Here is a 21,393-nt window from a genome sequence, read left to right as displayed (position 1 = left end):
CCCAGGTGCTCTGTGTCCATGTAGGCCTGTGTGTAAAGGTGTGTGCGAAGAAATATGAACCAAGGGTTATTTTACTGAAACATGCCAAATGTTCAGTAAAAAAATGTAATCAGGTTATAAAGTCACAACAGACAGTACTCCAGTTGAGGGGGGATGAGTCAAAACCATCTCCCTTTTAAAGCGAACATCCCTCTGTGTTTTATTTTATCAATGAATGTATAGGTTGAGTAAAATTCTGTGAGCAAGAGCATGAATAATGCGCGTGCCAACTTAAAAAATAAAAAAAAAAAACAGCATGTGATGGCAGGGCCATTGGCAATATAGGGAAATGCTAAGGGTACAATCCATCCAAGAGGCATCACAAATGAAGGACAAAACTAGTTTGTATTAATGTGTATTAATGCAAAAAAAACAAGACCACGTAAATATATCTACATAGCAAAGCCTATTAAGTAATAGTAGTAATACTTAAATAATACTCCTTCTCTACGACAAGCTAACGGGGCCAATAATCAGCAGGTTCATGGCAAATCTTTAAAGGGTTAATAGGTTACCATCGGTATTTGAGACTGCTTTGGGAGTAAATCTGAGTATCTGACACGTAACATCCACACCATGCCTGTTGTTTTAGGGTAGTAGAATATATTAATTGTGTTTTTGCTTAAACAACAATAAAAATTGAACACAGTTGGTCTCCCACCATGTGCACTGTCATCAGCACAAAATGACAGTAAAACCCTGATTTGTTTTTACAATCAACTACTGACTATAGGTGAACAATTACTAAGTCAATCTTACTGATCCAACTGTGAATTACTATGTAGCATCACATAAGTGTCATAAGTATGCGTAACATTTAAATAAACTCTCCATTCAGTGGGATAAACGTCACAGTCCACTGCTAGTCACTCATTCAGTTTGCATAGCCGCTTATTACTAAGCATAGTTGTGACTGTCAGAGTCCATCCCAACCCATACTAGTTGACAGCTGATGTTAGACTGAGTATTTAGGATTTCCATATTAGATAAGATGTAATGGGAGGATTCAATTCTATAACTCAAATGGGTATAATCCTGTTTTATTCTCTTCTTGGATAAAGACTTAAAATATGACATTTCTGAATGAGAACTGGCTGATACATTTGAGAATTTCAGCTCTTGCTGACTTTACCCAGCATACTTAGGTCTTTTTCTTAATTGGAGCTCACTGGCTGTGTGTGTTACTTCCCATTGCTGTGGTGCTTCATGTATCAGTGTGTGTCGTGAGTTTATTTATGTGTGTTTATGTGTATCTGAATGCATCTACATGCCTGAGTGTCTCTCCATCTCTCTCTTTCTATTTCTGTCCCCGTTGGGCCCAGTACTAATTATGCTAATTGCTTCTATAGTGGCTGTTGACGTTCTTTCATTAAACTTGCTAACCCACTCAATCCAAACAACGGGGGCTCACTCACCTGACTGCATTCTCACATTCCAACCAAATGGAGACCAAGCCAAAACAAAGCCCTCCTCCATCCTGTGCACTTATTTTAAACAGCCCGTTTTTGTCCCCATTCTTGTTATCCCATTGAGAATACAGATATTCCTCTTTGTCTCAGGGTACGAATGTTGCTTTTATTAGGATCTTATCCAGGAGCATCAGCTTTATATAGTGAATTGATAAGCGCTTTGTGGGAAAACATGATGGATTCATGAACGTAGAGGTCAGACCTCAGCAGACAGAACTGGAGCCGGTTGAAAGCGCAGATATGTTTTGAGCGTGCAGTGTTTTACAAGGACCGTTGTTGACCTTGGATTGTAATGCTTCACATTAACTGAGACCATGTCTGGGCAGCTGAAGTATTTGTCTGCTTGAAACAGGAATGAACAGGCAAGCATGTCTTTCGGGGTGTTTGTGAGATGATGCTCGGAGGCAGGATGTCCCTCCGCTGCATCGTAACCTTGACTTTCAGGTTACAATCATGAGAACTATCGTACTGAATGTGGCGATTTCCTGGGGCCACAATGCAACTTTTTACTTGCAAGTGGGAGCATAATGAATCACTTTCCACCTGTCATATTCATATTCATGTTTGTCAGCAGGTGTTTGTTGAAACTTTGCGCGTGTGTGAGTGTGTGTGTGTGTGTGTGAGAGAGACAGAGAGAGAGCGAGCAATCATGATTGTTTCATTCAAGATATGGCTTGTTAAAGCACTAAGCAGCTTTGTACAGATGACATCTCAATCAAACTATTTCAGACATGAGCGAGGTGAACAGCATTTGTCAGTGTGTAATTTGTGTAATTTGTGTATTTCTCTGTGTGAGTGTTAAAGGAGAAGCTGACAGTTGATGTCTCTGTTCAGTAGTCCCAGGTGTGTGTGTGTGTGTGTGCGTCTGCATGTGTGTGTCAGGGTCGAAGATGCCCTCAGGCTCTTTGGAGAAGGTGTATGGGAGGGAGCGGACGAGTGTGAGGATGTGATTCACACCCTGGGATTGTCTCCTCTGCCCGCCTTGCTCAGTTTGTGGGAATTTCCTTCATCCCTTGCTCCAACTTATCCCCGGGGAAAGAAATGGAGGGAGAGATTGACTGCAGAACACCTGGTTTTATCTGTTCGAGGAGAAAACCAAACAGCCGGAGAACATTTTGGATTTTTTTGGTGACTGCACAGTGACTACTGCAGTGGTGTGTGTGAAAGTGTGTATGTGCTGTAGGCTTGTATCATTAAGGCTGAAGCTCAAGCAACTTTCAACAGTAGCTGTTCTTCCCGGTTGGTCTGAAAAAGCAGGAGGCAGCTGGAGCCACGGGCACGGAACAAAATGGCCGACAGGCGGTAAGACTGAGAACCCGGCTCTAGTAAATAATAACCTGATCACCCCTCTTCCCTCTTTCTCGCCATCTCTCTCTTGCTCAGTCATTCAGGTTCCTTGTTTCCCCACCACCATCTTTTCATGGCTGACAACAGTTGTACAGAAAACGGGCAGTTCAGGTAAAAAAGCAGGAGGAAACAAGTGAAAACGTATAAAGGTGCGAGGAGGAGAGTAAAAGGAAAGTGGCAGAAAGGATGAGTGGAATGAAGGAGGCTGCATGCAACAGAAAGCGGGTGAAAGGGGCTGGCTAGTGGGGGGAACAGCAGAAAGGTAAAGTGGCACAAATGGGCTCTGCCTCCACTCATTCTCATTCTTTCCCCCTCACTTTCTCTCCCCTCCTCTCTCGTTATCTCCATTAGCACCTGCTGGGCTAACGAGGCAGGCACCAAGTCGCCATGGCAACGGCTTGTCAACCACCAGCCTTCCCCAATCACACCACCCCCACCCCCATGCCTAAATGCCTAACCATCACCCGTCTCCCTCTCCCTCCCTCCAACCCAGTCCTTTAATGGCACCTAAACTCCACCAAGCCCTCGCCCTCTGATAATGAAACACAAGAAGTATAGGGCACACACACACTGACGCACTTTGAAACCCACGGCCATTTTGCATTACCTTCATCCGGACACTCGCTGCGCTCTCGGGTTCTCGCAGGCTGATTACTGTAGACAGTGAAGCTGTCTGTGATCAATAGTGATCTATTGCTGGTGTTGCTGATACTTTCAGCTCTTCACAAATCTGTCAGCGATCACCTAAAAACAAAAGTCAGGAAAATAAAAAAAGCTGGAACAGAACCAGGCATAATGATCCAAAATAAGGATTGGGATAGATACATAAATGATCTTCAAAAACTAGACATTGTCCTATTGTTTTTGAATGCGCTGGTCAGCCAGCTAACCCACAAGGTTAATCCCCATTTCATAGCCACCAACACAGTTGTCCAAAGGCTATTTCTCAATATGTATTCAAGAACAGGAACAATCTGAAATCTGGAGGTTAGGTTCTAGTTGCGGGTCTTTTTGACAGCTGAAGCACTGGTTTGTGAGTAGCCCTGATTTTTTTCCCTTTTAAGTCATTACAAACAGTCAGATCTCATTTTCTGCAGGTTGTCAATTGCTCTATAATTATTTAAAAATGTAATTAAAAGTGTTGGGTCTTCCTTACCAAAATACGTGTGTTTTTCTCTCTTCAAACAGAAAGAAGCCATTCAAGCAGCACAAAACCCATTTCTATTAGGTACAAGCTGCTCACAAGCTATTAAGATCAGGATGAGCTGATTGAACATTGAGAACCACTGACCTCACTGGACCCAGAGGTATTAGCTCAAGAACTAGGTTTCAGTTAGTGGGCTAGTTTAATAAAAACATTTCAGATTATTCACCAGAAAATGAAGTGAAGACCATTTAAAATAGATTGACATTTTCAATTATGAGACTGTGGGGAAGTTACTGTTGTATAACCCAGTACTACAGCAGTTCCAATTGACCTAAAATGATTTTCACACCTCAAACAAGACAATATCTGTGTTAATTGAAAACATTAATTAAACCTTAAGTATCTTTGAGTGTCAAAAGCTCACAAACCTATAGTTCTGTCATGCCTGACGGTGTGAGGAATGAAGCACATAAGCGTGACATGTAAACAAAGTAAACACAAGGGCTGCAAAATATGACTGTGCAAAAAAAAAAAATTCGCAAAAGAACTGTGAACCATAAAGGACACAAAATCAATTCATAGTTCCCATTTTTGATGGTGTGAGTTCAATTGATTTGTCCATCCTATGCTGGTTTCTGCTCCGATAGTAATCCTTAGTGTGAACAAGCAGAAGGTGAGTGTGCAGACGCACAGGTATTCATTGGACAAGCAATGGAAAAGAATATTCAACCTACCTCGCCCTCATTTAAGGCAGACATTTGGCCACATTTTTGGCACATTGTTTGCAAAAATGTGTAATAATCCACAAGTTCACAAACAAAACCCACCATCATTTTTGTGGAGTAAACTGCTGCTCTGAAAATGGAGTTCATTGTGAAAATCTGATATTTATTAGAATTGAATATTTATGTTGAAATTCCAATGGAATCAAGTTTTCTCACTCTCTATGCCTTTTGTCTCCTACTCTGTGTTTGCTCTTGCTTGGATAAAATGAGACTCATTGCAAATGTATTTCCATCAAGAACCAGGAAAAAAAGGTATTTTCTACTGAACAGCTTACTGTTGTAGGAGGAGGGAGATGCATGGAGGTCCATGAGAAAATGCACCGAGGGAGATCTCTGTCGAGATGAAACTATACAGTCACTGAACAAGTTTGTCTGACCATGGCATTAACAGTGACTCAGATTTAAGTGTGTGTGTGTGTGTGTGTGTGTGTGTGTGTGTGTGTGTGTGTCTGTGCTCCACATGGGCTTGCTTTGATCTCTATACAGATGGACTGCTACAAACACACCGCAGGCCTGCTTAATTATTAATGGGGCAAATCCATACTATAAATATTTAATGTCAATAATTTGTGTATGTGTGTCTGTGAGGTTGTACAGGATAATTTATAAGTGTGGGAATTTGAAAATACAGTAGATGACCAGTTATGAAAATAATATATATATGGTAGGAGAGTTTCTTTTCATAGCACTGAAAGACTGTAGCAGTGTTTGTTTGTGTGAGTGTCATTGTCCAAGGGGTTGGGCTTTGATGGCAGTAGGGGAGTACTTCTTTGTGTCCAACCCCCTATTTGCATACCCTTTAGGAAAATAAGTCTGGCAGGCATACATGCCAATTAGTCAATTAAGTTCATCACACTGCCTACACAACACACCACAAACACACAATTCCTGATGATGAGAGGAAAATATTTTATGTGTTACAACAGATCATCAAAATCTAAATATTAAACAGGGAGCACTGTGTAACTACAATACACTCATGTTGATTTGGTGGAGTGTTGGTAGGAGTTTATTAGGCATAACAGGACTGATGAGATTTAACACATGCAAAAAAATCCAGCCATCTGCTGCTCTGTTGTCAGGAACTTACCAGTGATGAAGGGATGAGACTCAATGAAAACGTCAAAGTCTCTGACTATACACATACATGTTGCTTCACTGATTGTGGTCACACAGTGAAAGGCATACCAAACACATGTAAAGACTAAACTAAAAATGCAGTCAATGAGAAAAGAAACTGAAGGAGAGGGTGAGAAGAAGGAGAGACATGGAGAGACAGAAGTGGCACTTTTTCCCTCTCTGTGTTCAGTGAGACGTGCAGGTGTCTGGCAGGGGCGCAAGTTCCCATGTCACTCTTACCAACCCAATATCCTCAAAAAAGAAAAAGTAATCTACTTCAAATGTACAAACAACTCAATGTCAATGTTAACTAAATGAACGAGAAAGAAAAGGCTGGATGAAAAGGGGGGAAGATGGGAGAGGGAAATGTAATGTTGTTAGCATAATTTTTTTTTTCGGTGCAGGAAATGACTGTTTATTAAAGTAGAATGGGCCTGCGCTGAATGGATAATAGGACGGTGGGAAGGGGAAAAAAAGAAAGAAATAGGCGTTTCGGGGGGGGATGTGGGCATGTTAGAGGATATGGGGTCCAGACTGGATGTGTTTTGACAGAGTGTGAACTCTATACTGTATTCAGGGTGACATGAGTATTACACAGAGACATGAATGCACACTGACATCTTTGGCTAATCATGTACAGAGGCATTTCAGTATATAAACATCCTGTCACGAGTCCATCCGTCTGTCCACCCACCACTTTATAAAACCTTACATCCAGGGCAGGGTTATGGGAAAACCTGCCATTCATCCACTAAAGCATACTTAGTCGAGGAACACGGGGGAAATATTATTCCAGGATCCTTTGGGTGCAGTGTCAGAACAATCCAAAAAAATATTTTGTCATTTTTTTAGTCCGAGCAGTGTTCTGGTACCTGCAGCGGTTGCAACACCTGAGACCACAGGCGTGGACTCCCTGCAACGGGCTCATCAGTCACAGGTCAACAAGCTCAGATGAGTCGCATAACCCCCACTCCTACTCCAATCAACCAATGGGTGCCCTACAAAGACAAACCACTTGCCCAAGTGCAGTTGAATGTCGCAGGCAGTGTTTAATTGGAATTTGAATTTTAAAATATCCTCCCTCATTATGTTTTCCATTATTTAATCAATTATTCATGAATTCGCCAAAATGAGCAAAGCTTGGGATGCACAGCAAACACTCAGGAGCCTGGATGGCCTTGAACTCGATATTCCTGCTTTTTTCCCCCATTCTCTCACTCATTCTTTGCAAGGCACCGAGAAAACGATTGTACACAAGTACCCCCTGAGTGCGTTTTTCTCCCTGTTTCATAAAATCTTCCCCACCATGCTCAATCACGGAGTGGAGGAAGAGGAGGAGGAAGGAGGGGGGGGGGGGGGGGGGGCAAGAAGTGCAGGGCTTTTGTGTGACAAAGAGAGTGAGGGATGACAGGAGAGCAGAAGGGAAGACAGAGAGGTGGCAGATGGAGGGATATGAGAGCAAGGGGCACTTGGGAGGAGAGACGGAGGGAGCAGAATGAAAGAGACTGAGAGGGGAACGCTACCACGGCAACTGCAGCCTCCATAATCAATAATGTGTTGACTGTGTGAAGGCCAGATTGGACAAACGGACTGACAAATATGCAAGACTGCATGGAGGATGTATCTCGTAAATTTTCACCAACCCCGTATGACGAGACGGGCGAACTGGAGAAAATTATGTTTAAATAAAAAACCCTATTTCTCTCTCTCTCTCTCTCTCTCTCTCTCTCTCACTCACTTTCCTTTCTCCTGCTCTCTCTCTCTTTCTCAAAGATAAATAAGACGACATAATGAGAAAAGTTGCATGCTGAAAAAAAGCCATTGTGTTCTTATATTACTAGGTTGTAGATGTTAAGAGCATCTCTCTCTCGCTCTCCTGAGTCTCCCATCTCTGAGAAAAGATAAATAGAGGCTTGGCGAGGAGGGAGGAAAAGGAGGAATGCAAGGATATTGAAAAAGAAACAAATGACCTTTTCTTATTTTCATTTCTCTTTCATTTCAGCATTTTCATTCTCACTCTCTGTTTCTCTCTCTCTTTCTCTCCCTCCCACCTTTACTAATGGTTATTTGCCTTGGTGGAAAGGGCTGTACTTTCTCACAGAGGAGAGAGTGACAGAGAAAGAAGGGTGGGTGATAAGGAGGGAGGATGAGAAGTGAAAAAAAATATTACATTTAGTTCAATTTTCTCGCTCTTGTGACACAGATCTCCTCTCTGTGTAATAAAAGGACTGGAGAGATGGAGGGGAGAAGGAGAGAGAGAGAATTACATGTCAATATTTGTTCCCTATGGCTCCTCAGACAGCAACGGATACATTACGGCATGTCTCCCTCTAATCCTGTTCCATGATTCAGGGTTTTGTTTAGGATCACCGGGACTCTAGGGTTGCTCTGGAGAAATATCACAAGCTGGCAAGAGACTGGGAGGGAAAACACGACAGAGAGGCAATAGAAGAGACTGAGCAAAGTTAAAAGAAAAGATGGAAGATGGAAACTAGAGAGGAAAAGATTCCAGAGAGTGAAGCTTACAGATTTTAGCAGATTTGTTCTTCAGGGGTTGGGGGTTGTGAGGAAGACCATGCAGACCAGCTACCATGAAGAAATACTTCAAACTACACCAATTATAAACTGGTCACTTCATACAGTAGCATCCAAATGAGAAGAAGACGATCTAATCACCAAAAGTTAAAGCTAAAGCAGGATCAGGTCGTTACTTCCACCTTTTAGAGATTTTCTTTTCCATTTCAATTTCTGTCTCATCAGTCCACAGAACTTCCTTCCAAAATGCATCAGCATTTCGAATTTGATTGTTCTGGGTGACAATGAAAGGTCCATGACAATCATATTTGTTGAGTAGAACAGTCTACCACCGTACCAGAGTATGCTATTACTCCTTCTTAATAAATCTTATCATTTTTATTTAAATAAGGCCTTAAATAAGGCCTATTCAGGAGTCAGAATTTGTGAAGTTTTGAATTCTGCATCACCTGGCTCTTCTTAATCTCTTACTTTTGCCGTCCATACCCCCATCAAATTTTGCCATCCATACCATACCATTTGATTGGAACAATTAATATTGTAGAGGATCGAATTGCATAACCACAAGCATACAAAATAATATGAATATAATGAATATAAATATAAATGCCAGTGTTTTTTACCTTTCTGTTGTTGTAATCCCACTTCTGCTTACTCGGCTAATAATATAAGTAATAAAAGTACAATAATGTCTTACTGGGTAACACTTTACTGCTTCATTCCTTTATGGTGATCAGTTTATCCTCTGCTCACTTAACGACGTAAAGTAACATAGATTTTATAAAGGCCAGTGCTTGACTATAATTACTAGTGCTTGATTCAGTGTACAGGTTGGGTTTCTTCAGCCATACTGACTGTGAAATTGATCAAAATGCTTGTTTTAGAACATATATAAATTAAGGTCAAATTGTATTTGGTTTGTTATACACACGCACAGTGATTTGCAGTGAAGTGCCACACCAAAGCCTGTATATCTGCTGTATGAACAGTTCTCAGAATAGTGGAACAATGAAAATTCTACAGTGCAGTAAATGAGCCAGTGCTGTGCACGCTGGGGTACTTTTGTGCTGTGTGCTTTGGGCTCAGGTGCGTATGTAAAAGCACTATTCGGCCCCTCGGCCTACTTTATCAACACATCAATCACATACGAAAGGGCGGTCTCAGCCAGTGTCTGGCTGTCTATCACCCTCTGGTGGGTGGGGTCAGAGGTGAGGCTGGCACCCCATCTGTTTTAGCAGCGCCACATCACAGGGGCTGATGGGGTTGAGAGTCCAGCCACACCCCATGCTTTGAAAAGACGTGTCTGTGTGTGTGGCACTGTTTCTGTGTGTTGATGACGTGCATGCGCATGATAGAGTACTGCATTTCTGTGAATGCATTGTGTGTGTTTCCATGTCCGTGAACAGAGGCTGGACTGTTATATTACAAATGCTCTGTCAGGACATGCCCCTCTAGTGAAACAGATGGGGACCATCACCGACATCCTTGACCCACCCAACCCCCCCTTCCACTTGTGCCCATGCCCCCTCCGGCTCTATCTCTGTCCTGTGAAGCTGGCAAGGTCACAACCTCTGTAACCCAAGCCCCTTCAGCTCAGATTGAGCCAGCATATGGCCGTAAGGGTCCTGGCCTGAGGCTATCACTGGGGGGCGACGCCCAGCCCATGTTGTGGTGGTTTGCTTTTTGTCATCTGGGTAGGGACCCTTGACCCAAATCATGAAACTAATGTAGAGAAACCAGACTTCAGAGTTTGGAGGAAACTATGGTGACGGGTTGGCAAACAGAGAAGAAAAAAAAATAAAAAATTACTAACTTCCTTCCCAAAGGTGCATCATGTCAACGTTAGAACTCCATTCTCCTTCCCCATTCAACTCAATTAATCTCAATCTTAGTGGTGTTCACACATCCCTCACCCTCATCTGGCGAGACCACAATCTCTCTTGCTCCCATCTGTCGAGACGAAGAACCGTGAGTTGGACCCTGTTAACTGAGGTAGGTGCCATGTTCACCTGAGAGAATAAATGGCTAGCTGTTACCAGGAATGATGTCGACATTAATTAAGACAATGACTCCTCACCCTGTCATGGAGTTAATATTTCCATAGACATGTACACACACATACACACACACACACACACACACACACGCATTGGCACACGTTACCACACACAAACATTTCAACCTCCCATGTTGAATTCCATTTGGATCAGAATGCTGACATCTCCAATCCCACACTCTCTCCTGCCAATGCCATTCAGGAACAAATCCATTCTACCTGTGCCATGGCTTTCTCATTAAGGAAAAGACCATCACTCCTGGCTCTCTCTTTCTCTCACACCTCCTTCTTGTCTGTCAAGCTCACCAGCCACATTACAAAAGTGTGCTGGCGGATGGTAATGACTGGCACAGTGTAATTAGCCCAGAGTAAACAATTAACACGGGAGAGACATTTTAATGCAAATCACTAAACCAGATGATAAGGTGTGCACAATGCAGCCAAATGTATTTGCAGTCATTATGATCACCTTCCAGGTTGTTCGCTTTTAATTATATATTTTACCCCCGCTCTTGTTGTTGTTATTGCCATTGTCATTTGCCTTTTGTTTGCCATTCTCATTAAAGCTTGTGGAATTATTTTTTAATAACTGCAGTGGAGGTAAAACCACACACGAGAAAGAGTGGGTGGGTGGACAGGAGGGAGAGGAAAGGAGCGGGAGTGAGGGAAGGTGACAGTCAGGAGCGATGGCATTGTGCATTAGTGTTACGAGAGATTTCACGCCAGCATCTGCGTAGTCGCCGAATTATTCCTCACCCGCACCTTTCCCTTGATCTCCACATAGCCCCCGCCCTCTCATCTCATGTCACAGCTCGTATTGTTTCACTCCGAAAAATGAAAGTGCCGTTGACGTGCATTTGACTTTTCAATTACGTTCCATAAGCATGTTCAATTTGTTGTGCCAACTTTTCATTTTCAAACGTCTGCGTTGCTTTGCACTTATTACGTTCTCTCAATTAGTGATTGTGAAAGATAAATAGTCTATTAATGTTATTGTTTGTCAAAACATAATAATTTTGTATTGCAAATTGAATTTCATGTTAAACACACATTAGATCACCCACCACCATTAGGCCCACTGCCCTCAAACTACATGGGATAAAACAGAAAGGAGGCAAGAAAATGGGGCTCTTGTGCCCACAGATATGTACACTACCAGTATTTTGCTTTTTTTTGTGAATCTTTCAGTACAGCTATGGACAATATGGTCCTTATTTTCTTATAATAAACCATTGCAGGAGTTTATTGTTTTTATGGAAAAGCTCATTCTGTAACCAATGCAGTAATTGTGGGCCATAAGAGTTAAGGGGTTAATATTAAAATAAATTCAGTTTAAGGAGGTTGAACTTAGGATATTTCTGAATATTTTGCATTGTGGAATAAATGTGCTATAACCACCCCAAGTTTTACAAAATGCCTTTCATATTCTGATAAGATATTTCAGGATGATTGAATATATAGACACATAATTGATCCGCCGATTGGAATTGAAATGATTGATTCGTTTCACATCTCTCGGCCATTTTCAGAGCTCTAATCCAGCACTTTTAGAATTTCTCTTTTTTGTGGCATCTGCATTTGATGCATTTTTCTCTCTTCTTCACTGTGGAATAATTGTGGTGTTAGTGAACACAGCTTCCAAGTAATTATGCAAGAGCTGAAAATTTAAGGTGAGCAAGAGGGAGGGAGAAACAGACAGAGCCTCTGCCAAGTGAACACCATTGACAAGAACATAACAGAAAAGAAGGGAACAGTGAGAATGAAAGAATAATATGGAAAAAGAGGAGAGGCTTTGTACAAAGGATGAAAAATGAAAGAAACAGAAGTGTAGAGCCCTTAAAAATAGCTTCGTCAACAGATGTGTCTCTACTTTCCACCAAGGGATTGCAGCAAGGATGCAGTTTCCCAGAATTCCAGAGGTTAAAATAAACCAGTGTCTTTCTTAACACACATCTATTTTCCAGAACACACTATTTATCCTTAGTTTCTTTCTCTGCCCTCCCCACCTTTCTTCTTTTTTTAACTACCACCCCCTTGTCCCTCCTTGTAAGTACTCTCCAAATGGAGAGTGAGCTTGACTAATTAAAGCCCTTAATCAAACTCATAATTAGCCTAATCAGTGGCTTGTAAATCATTTCCGTCTTCCTCCACTCCCCCCCACCCCCCGCCCCTTGCCTGTGCACACCCAAGGCCAAGATGCTTATGAAATAATTTAGGCAAGTTTAATATGTCCAAATGTGGCGAGGGGATGCGGGAGAGGCGGGGCAGGAGGAGAGAAGTTGCTCAGCAGCACTCCGCCACCCTCTCAGTTTTCTCTCATCCACTCTCCTCAACTACCACTGGTCTCAGTAGTCCTTAACCTCTGAGGCACAAGTACTGTGAGGAGTGCAGTGCTGATTAGAAATCATTATTTTTCCAGGCATATTTTTTCATTCTCCTCGCACAGAACAAGGCTGAAATAAAATTAGTCGACACCATCCCATTCGCAGTCGAGAGTATTTGGGCTCCCAGGGGTGTGAAGTGTTCGCGGTTATTTATATGTCTTCGTGCCTCATTCAAATTGGCTGCCATGTTGGATGCTGCACAGAAGTTTTATCTAAAAAATTAGCACTGCATTCACTTTGTCTAATCTAGTGTTTGCAGTTCTTTTCTCTGCTCTTCCTCAGAGACCCAAGGTTTTCTTCCAGTTCTGTGCACTCCTTAAAGAGTTTGGGAACTGGCTTTCAATTAGTATTTGGCTTGTTATGGGAATTTCACCAGGTTTGTTTCTACATGAATGAATTACAAAATTTTTTCCACAGTCAGCATGTTTCATGGACAACCTTAGCCTAGGACAAGTTTATGAGGTCCATTCAATTCATCAAAATATTACGCAATATATGTACACGACAAACATTTATTAATTAATCTATGTGAAAGTGATTGTTCATCATCCTTAGTAAGCCATGAAGGTGAATTGTGAAAGTGATTGTCATTGTGAAACACTGCAGCACAGCTCCTCTGCATTTAACCCATTATTAGTGAGCAGTGGGTAGCCATGAAAGGTAGAGCAGTGGGTGCATTGTGTGGGGATGGCAGCTTGCTCAGGGGCACCTCAGTGGCACCTTGGCGGTTCAGGATTTCAACCTGCAACCCTTCTATTAGGCTTCCTTACCCGTTAGGCCACCACTGCCCCACTGATAATGAGAAATTGTGTGTGTTTTTTTTTGTTAGTTTTGTTAAGAAACTAATTTTGGAAGGCAGGTTGCACTGTATTGTAAAAGTTAAAATTTTTGAGTTTGAGTTAGAATGCAGAGACATTTTATTGCTGTTCTCAGCCATGCAAGAACATGCAACAACTCTGAAAATTCTTGCCAAACTGCCCACACAACTCCCTGTGTGACACCATCGTTAGCTGACTAGTTTTTGTGAAATGAGTGTAAAAATAACTAAAATAGCAATAACACCACAGGATCTAACTTTCCAAACTGTTGTTACTTACACTGATATTTCACTTGCACCTGAAAGCTTGGGCTTGTGCTGTGTTCGACTAAACACATCATTTCTTTGACTCCGGAAAATTTAATGTCCCATCATAGTCGTTAGGGGTTGTTGTGTGTAGAATTCTGAGGAAAGAAATTTTGGAATAAGGATGTAACATAACAAAATCTGGAAAAAGTAATGCGCTGTGAATGCTTTCCAGATGCACCGTATCACATTACACCCAAAAGTATAACATTTGTTTTTTATACACTCTGTGCACAATTATTACGCAAGTGAGTATTTTGAACATTCCCACTCCAAGCTGTATAAACTTGAACACTTATTGGATTTAAGCATTTTATGTGATGTGTATTTGTGTACTGAGGGAGGGTGTGGCCTAAGGAGATTAAGTCAAGGTGTGCAGAATTATTAGGCAGCTTCTTATTGACAGGCAAAATAAGCAAAGAAAGGTGAAAAATTGTAAAAAGTGCTCAGTGCTCAGTTCAGTGCTCAGAGACATGGCCATCGTGAGGAAGGCTGAAACCCGACCACCACTGAGACACACAAGACACACAAGTTGAAAACGTCAAGACTGGGCCAAGAAATAAGCTAAGACAGATTTTTCATTGGTTTTATGGACTGATGAGATGAGAGTGACTCTTGATGGATGAGACGGATTGGCACGCGGCTGTATCAGTAATGGGCACAGAGCTCATCAACCCTATTGAGAACTTGTTGGCCTTTCTTAAATGGGAGATCTACATTGATGGAAAACAGTACACCTTTCTGAACAGTGTCTGGGAGGCTTTATTTGCACTTGCAGACATACTATGGGCGGGGGGACAAGCCGTCGTACCGGGAGAGGACACTGGACGAGCTGCAGAGGAGGACCGCAGGCGTTTGGTCTGTGAGGGAGAGACTGGCGGGGAATGAGGACGGGGAGGAAGCAGTGGTCGCGCTGCAGCGCAGCGGGGAGTGAGTTCGGGATCTGTGGGAAGTACCGGGGCAGAGGAGAACCGGAAGACGGCGGGTTTCAGGATGGTCCGGGAGCGTGGACTGGACGGGAGTATGTCTTGGGCGGCAGGAAGGTAGGGGTGCATGGATTTACATCTTAACCAAAGGACCAGGCAGGCTCAAGGTCAGGGGCAGGCAGAGGTCATGGCCAGGAAGCTCCAGTCAAGGTTCTTTCATTGTTTCAAGGGGGGTCAGGCAATTCTCGAAGTCGGGGGCAGGGGAAGGTCATATTTCATGCATCAAAGTATCTTGGGCGTGGGTGAGGGAGCTAGCGTCTCTGGTGAGTAATCTCATTCAAAGAGCGGGCGCGTCTCCTTGGGGTTACCTCACTTTTATACTCGCCGCCGCCCGCTTCCATTTCTTCTTCCGGGTCGTTGTTTCCCTGGCTGGTCCGGCGCCCTCTTTCGGACTGGAGGCGTGTTGGCCATGACAGGGGCCTATATTGGACATATACATTATACATTGTATATTAAAAAATTTAATGGGAAAATCATTTTTTTTTATTTAGTCATGCAATAATTCTGCACACTAATAGTTGCCTAATAATTGTGCACACACATGTATTCCCTTGAGAATATTAACACTCACATTTCCTTTGCAGAAAAGTCAGGTTTCAGGTTTACCAACATTTTGGATTGGCTGATAGGTCTGCATTTGCTTGATATTAACATTAATCTTCAAAATACTCACTTGCATAATAACTGTGTGCACACAGTGTAGTCAATTGAGCAGCATCGACAAACTAATGCAATAGATGGATGTCAAGTTGTGACTTCCCACTTGCATGCAAGATGAAAAAAAGATGAAAGCATGCGACTGATGTAAGCAAACAGGATGTCAATGATGATGTCAAGGGATTCTGGTGGTGGCACTAATCTGCAGCCAAATCTGTTGACCACAAGACCTAATTTGTCTATTTCTCCATAAGGTGATCTGGAGTACAGCAGCTTTCTATCTCACTGTAGTCGCCGAAGCTGAAAATCCTGAAATCCCAGGCTAAGCTCCAGACTCATCACTCATAAGCTTGTTGTCATATTACCTGGTAAATGATCCTTAGTGCAAATTGTACCGATATGGCTTGATACAGCTTAATAGTGTATGGACAGCTACATTACAGGCTGGAAAACAGGCTAGACTAACCAACAGGTAAGATGTCATGGGCCAAGCTATAGCATTCTTAAATGTTTGAAATGGGGAGGTGAGCATGGCTGAGAGGGGAAAATAATTCGCCATCCTCCATCTTAAACCAGCGCAGGCAGCAGAAGCTGTTTCAGCAAAGCAGGGATGGGAGACCCTGAACTGCAAAGCTCTGATCCACGTCACTCTGGACAAAAACGTTTTCTGAAAGCTGAAAAAGAAAACTGAACATTGCTCTTTGTCCCTAATTCGCTCTCTCTCTCTCCCTGTTTCTCTTCCTGTTTTTACGAGGTGCAGTTTAATGTCCCAATATACACTTATGACCTGAGATACCAAGTAGCTGAAGTCATTATTTGGATAAATGATATCACCTGTTGATTATGCCCAGATATCTCCAGGTTCCCTACTTCTTTATTCCTATTCTCCCCCTCCTCTCTCTTTCATCCTATCCATATCTGCTTTGGGCTTGGATGAAGCCCGTCCATTCTGCTTCTTAAACTCCAGAATGACAACCGACAGACATCACATATTATTCCCTTCCCTCCTCTGACACGATACCTGCCCAGCCCCTCAAACTCTACCACTGCAAGACCAACATCGGTTGGGCAGAGGGAGACGGAGACAGACACCCAGACTTGACGGCTCTTTCAGAAAATGCATGAATGCAAGTAAAAGAAACCGGTCAGGCCGATTTCTCTGGACAAAATGTCTTTTTTTTTAATGGAACTTGAAATGGTGCTTCGCGCATTTCTCAACGTTTAACCTTCAAAAGCACCACAACCATTCTTTTTACCTGTCAAATTCGCATAAAGAAAGACAGGCAGACACACCACACTGATGCAAGCAAAGTCTCAAAGACATTCAAAATATGTACCAACACACACAAACCCAAGAGACCACACGCACGCACACACACACACACACACACGTCTGCCCATATCAAAGCACTGCATAATGCGCCCTGCTGTAGCCATTTTAGCTTCCCGCCTCCCCCTGCACCCTGCGCTCGTCTCTGTCTCTGTTCAAGCCGATCAGACATGACAGTACCAGCTGGGCTCCTGGCAGCCACAGCACCACCAGGAGGAGGAGGGGAAGGAGGGATGAGGAGGAGGAGAAGACGGAAGGAGAGGGGAGGTTGGAGAGAACAGGACGGACGCGCTGGCTGCATCCGACGTCTGTTCCCCGACAATCTGAGTCAAGCACGAGTGATGCTTTTTGATATGATTTTTTTTCCCTTTGCTCCCCTTCATTATTCCTACACTCCATTGATGGAGGGGCGTTAGGGTTGGGTTGGAGTTAATTTTCTTTGAAGACAGCTGTCAGCACTGCAGTTTTGTGCCACTTCCAAGAGCCGCTCTCATCACTGACTCATGGAGCGCAATTAATTGCTCCGGTTAAACCCTGTTAGTGTTGAAAGTGCATGGGTGGGTGTGTGCGGTTCGCAGCACCTACGTGTGCACGAGCGTGCGTGTTAATTAGCCGAGGGGGGCTTAAGTTGCCAAAAAAGAAAAATTGCACCTTCACCATTTTGTTTCCTCGTTGTTGATACCAGACTCCCACTCCGACTCAGACCATGGCGCATTTGGCTGGTGTTCGCGCCCAGCAGACGAGCAGGAAACATTTCAAGCCCTTATTAGGAACACTTGAGATATAAAGCAGATGTTTCTGTGATTTCTGACACAGAAACCTCGCGAACAAGCACACCCACCCCCTTCCTCCGCCACTTTCTCTCTGCCGTTGGGGGGTTTTGCGATTCCTTGCACCCTGTTTTTCCTGAGGGTCAGCGTTGAGCAGCCTGAACCAGAGCTCCTGCCGGTTTAAACATCTCCAACTGGGAAGCAGGCCACCTAACGTCACTCAGTCCTGCTACGCTTCGGATGGGTCCAGACAAGTAAAAACAGGCCCTGCAAGTTTCAATGGGTTTGAGCTGCTGATAGATGGATGAGGCTCAACTTCGCACACACACATACACACACGTAGACCCACTCTGTGTGTTTGTCCTGAACCACCTCCAAGCTCCAAAACCCCAGGAGATTTTTTCACATGCTTTTACGGAAACTCGATTAAACCATACGCTGCCAGATTTTCAGTACCTGCTCTGTGTCTGGAGTCGTGGTTCTCAGTACTAAGAACCAACACAAGTGGACTGCAGACTGGAGCCCCTGAGGTTGCCAAAGGTTCAAGAGGCAATAACAGTTGGTTCATGGCCTAAAGTAGGAGTGCACCCTGAACGGGCATGAGCCATATTTATAAACCGCCCAACATTTTCAAGACGGTGCAATCCAAAGTCTATGTCTGGCATAAATTCATTTGCAAATGCAAAATAATTCTGAAAGGAAATCTGTTGACTGTCAGCTCCTGTCAGCGTTTGTTAATATTGCATTCCTGTAAATGTATGTGCTTCCTGTTGTAGCCTGCTAAATGAATGTATAAAGATGCTCTTAAACTAATACGCTTGTACAATTCGTGGCCTTTCATGTTCACAAGCACCAATAACTTCACATGCCTGACTTTCACTGTAGCAAGACTTCAAGGGGCACCATGTAAATAGAACTCAATTTGGTTACTTACTGCTTGACCACAACTTTTGAAAAGCCACTGATATATTTGCAAGCCTGGTGGAAGGTGGAAAAAAGTCTTTGCTTTATTTATGGACTTGCTTGTTTAACAGAGGCTGTGAAGTGCTTCTTTGCTTACAAGTTGTACCCTCCCAAAATCTCTTTATCACCAGACGCAACTGGTATTAATGTGCAGTAAGAAGGGTTGGGGTGATTGGAATGAAGCAGTACGTGCTGGATCCACTGACCTGAATAAAAGTAATGCGATTTGAAGCTGCTGAAGCTGCTTGTAGGTGAAGAACAGTGGCATTGCCAGACCAGCAGAAGAGCTCATTCCTGGCGTTCACAAATGTTGACTCCATGTTTGGCTGGGTGAGTCTGCAGTTGCGCCTGAAGGCTATGCGGTGAGCCTCTGAACATGTAAAAAATGATGTTTGAAAAGCCATGACAGGAAGGATGGTGTGGACAAGTGTAAACTATGGAAATCGACCCCAGAGGATGACATCAGAGACGTCTGTTAAGTAAAGAACATTGCTCGAGGCATCCTTTAAATAATTGGTACGGGCTGGACTCCAGGACCCAAGGGGACTGAGGCAGGCCAAGGCTGGTATTAGAAGGAGGTAATACAGGTAAGGCTGATGAGGGGTAAAGGTGGTTGTGAAGGTGACCTTGGGTTAAAGGTTATATGCTGAAAGATGAGGGTTGGTGTCGCTGTTGTTTCCCAGGGGACTCGTTTAACCGCTGTGTGGCCCTGGTCTGATGAATCACCTGCGTTTGCTGTAGTGCATCTCGTTATGGGCCCCATTGACTGTGATGTGCTGTGAGAGGCCTTGGGGCGGCCAGTCCCATGGCACTGCTTAAGACATCTCTGGTTACATTCATCCTACCAGCGGCTCGCTTAAGCCCCCTTTTCTGACCTGTGAGGGCGGGCCCTGAATTATTTGTGTCTGTCTCTGTGAGTTTTTGAGCATGCTGTTGTCTATTTGACTGTGTCTGAGACAGTAATCTGAGGAAGATTGCTCAGGGAACATTCCCACAGGTATGTGTGCATGCTCAGGACTGTAACAATATATGCGTCTGCAAGATTCTATGTGTGCAAATGTGCATTTGAAATGAGAAAGTGAAAAAAATTAGCTGTTTTTTATTTCTCTTTTTATGTGGCATGGTCTGCTGATACCATCTCTCCAAGTGCACTATTGATTAGCGAGGACGGGAATAAGTGGCCCATTGTATGACTTGTCATGTACAAAGTGATTGTGCGGCACTGGTATCCAGCTAGGTTTTTATCAACCACCATCACCACTCTTGATCTGTTTTCATCTCCCTCCAGTATCTGTTGCTTCATCCATTCCTCTGACTGCCTGCCTATACTCAGATTGCCGGACACGCCTTATCTTGCATTTTACATCTGTTGAACAGGCTCATCTGCGTTGTGTAGTTTTTGACCAGAGACAGAAGCACAGCCACAAGCCTCGGTGTTGTGGAAAAAAAACACATAATGATGGACATGAGGAAAAACTGGGAGAACAGTGTCAACGCAGGGCCCCTCCACAAAGTCTGTGGTCCGCGGGCGACCCCATCCGTCGGGCAGCGTAACTGCATCCACTCAGCGTGGCACGACTGCGCGGCCAATCTGCGATTCGTTCGTAACGTTGTAATATTTTTTTTTATAATTTATGGCTGTGTTTGTTAAAAACTGATTTTGTGGTCATTGTTGTTAAACATGCTCCCCGGTTAATTAAATTACTTTTAGATGAACGCGCCATGATGCGCTTGTGCGTTGCTAGGCAACAGTATACCGCAATGAACTATGCTACGTTTTAGCGGAAAATTAGATTATTTGGATTATTACAGAAAGTAAATACAATTAGTTCGCTAAATTGTATGTATTTTCTATAATATTACTTTCACAACGTTTTCAGAAACGCAATAAAAATGATTTTGTTTCAGGCAACTGAGATAAAATTTCTAATCACAACACATAATCATTCAATAAATGTACTCATTAAATTGACTAAATAGTTACAAATGACTGAACTTGATTGTTTAAAAGTATGTAATTAACATATAACTCATTTACCATATACTTCTGTCAGACTTTTTGAGTTATATATTGGATTATATATTGGATTTACTGCAAAATTAACTCTGACAAAGGACCGGGATTATATTTAACTTCATCATATCTGCTGTAAAGTCTATTTATCTATTAAATAAGATGGGTAAAAATAATATTAATTTAATACACTGAAATACTTTTAATACATTTAATAATTCTATATTTAAATGGCTAAATTATATATTTAAATGGTTTTAAAAGCCTTAAAAAGCTAACAATCCAATACCATATAACCTTGATGAAATTCTTGACCTTAGGGCCACTCCTACTTTACTCATAAACAGCAAATAGGTTAGATAAATACACTTTATAAACTGCGAAAGTAACATAGTAACACAAAGCAACATGTGCAAATCCAACGTCTGTGACGCTGTGGTAATAAAGACATATTTCCATCGTATTTTTGTAAATGGCACGCGGTTTCTCTTTCTGGAACGATCGGGGAAATAAGAGCTCCAGCCCGCGGGCGAGGTGGGAAGAACTTCCTCTGCCACGTGTCCACGCGTCCACGCAGGACCGGACGCTGTCGGCGGAGAAGGAAACTGCACAAACTTGGATTCTTTCTTTCTTTCACCTTCCGCGCCCGACAGATTCGCGTCTGTCGAG

At 43.0% G+C, this 21,393-nt stretch overlaps 1 protein-coding gene across 1 annotated transcript in view; it reads left to right on the top strand.

Moving 5' to 3' along the window:
* Positions 1 to 21,393, top strand: part of serpinh2 (serine (or cysteine) peptidase inhibitor, clade H, member 2) — a 60,534-nt gene that overhangs the window by 24,563 nt on the left and 14,578 nt on the right. The gene's annotated exons all lie outside the window — the stretch shown is intronic.

The sequence above is a fragment of the Denticeps clupeoides genome, chromosome 1 (genome assembly GCF_900700375.1).
Source record: "Denticeps clupeoides chromosome 1, fDenClu1.1, whole genome shotgun sequence".
NCBI lineage: Eukaryota > Metazoa > Chordata > Actinopteri > Clupeiformes > Denticipitidae > Denticeps > Denticeps clupeoides.
Note: the sequence above shows the minus strand (reverse complement) of the source record. Positions and strands in the feature narration are given on the sequence as shown.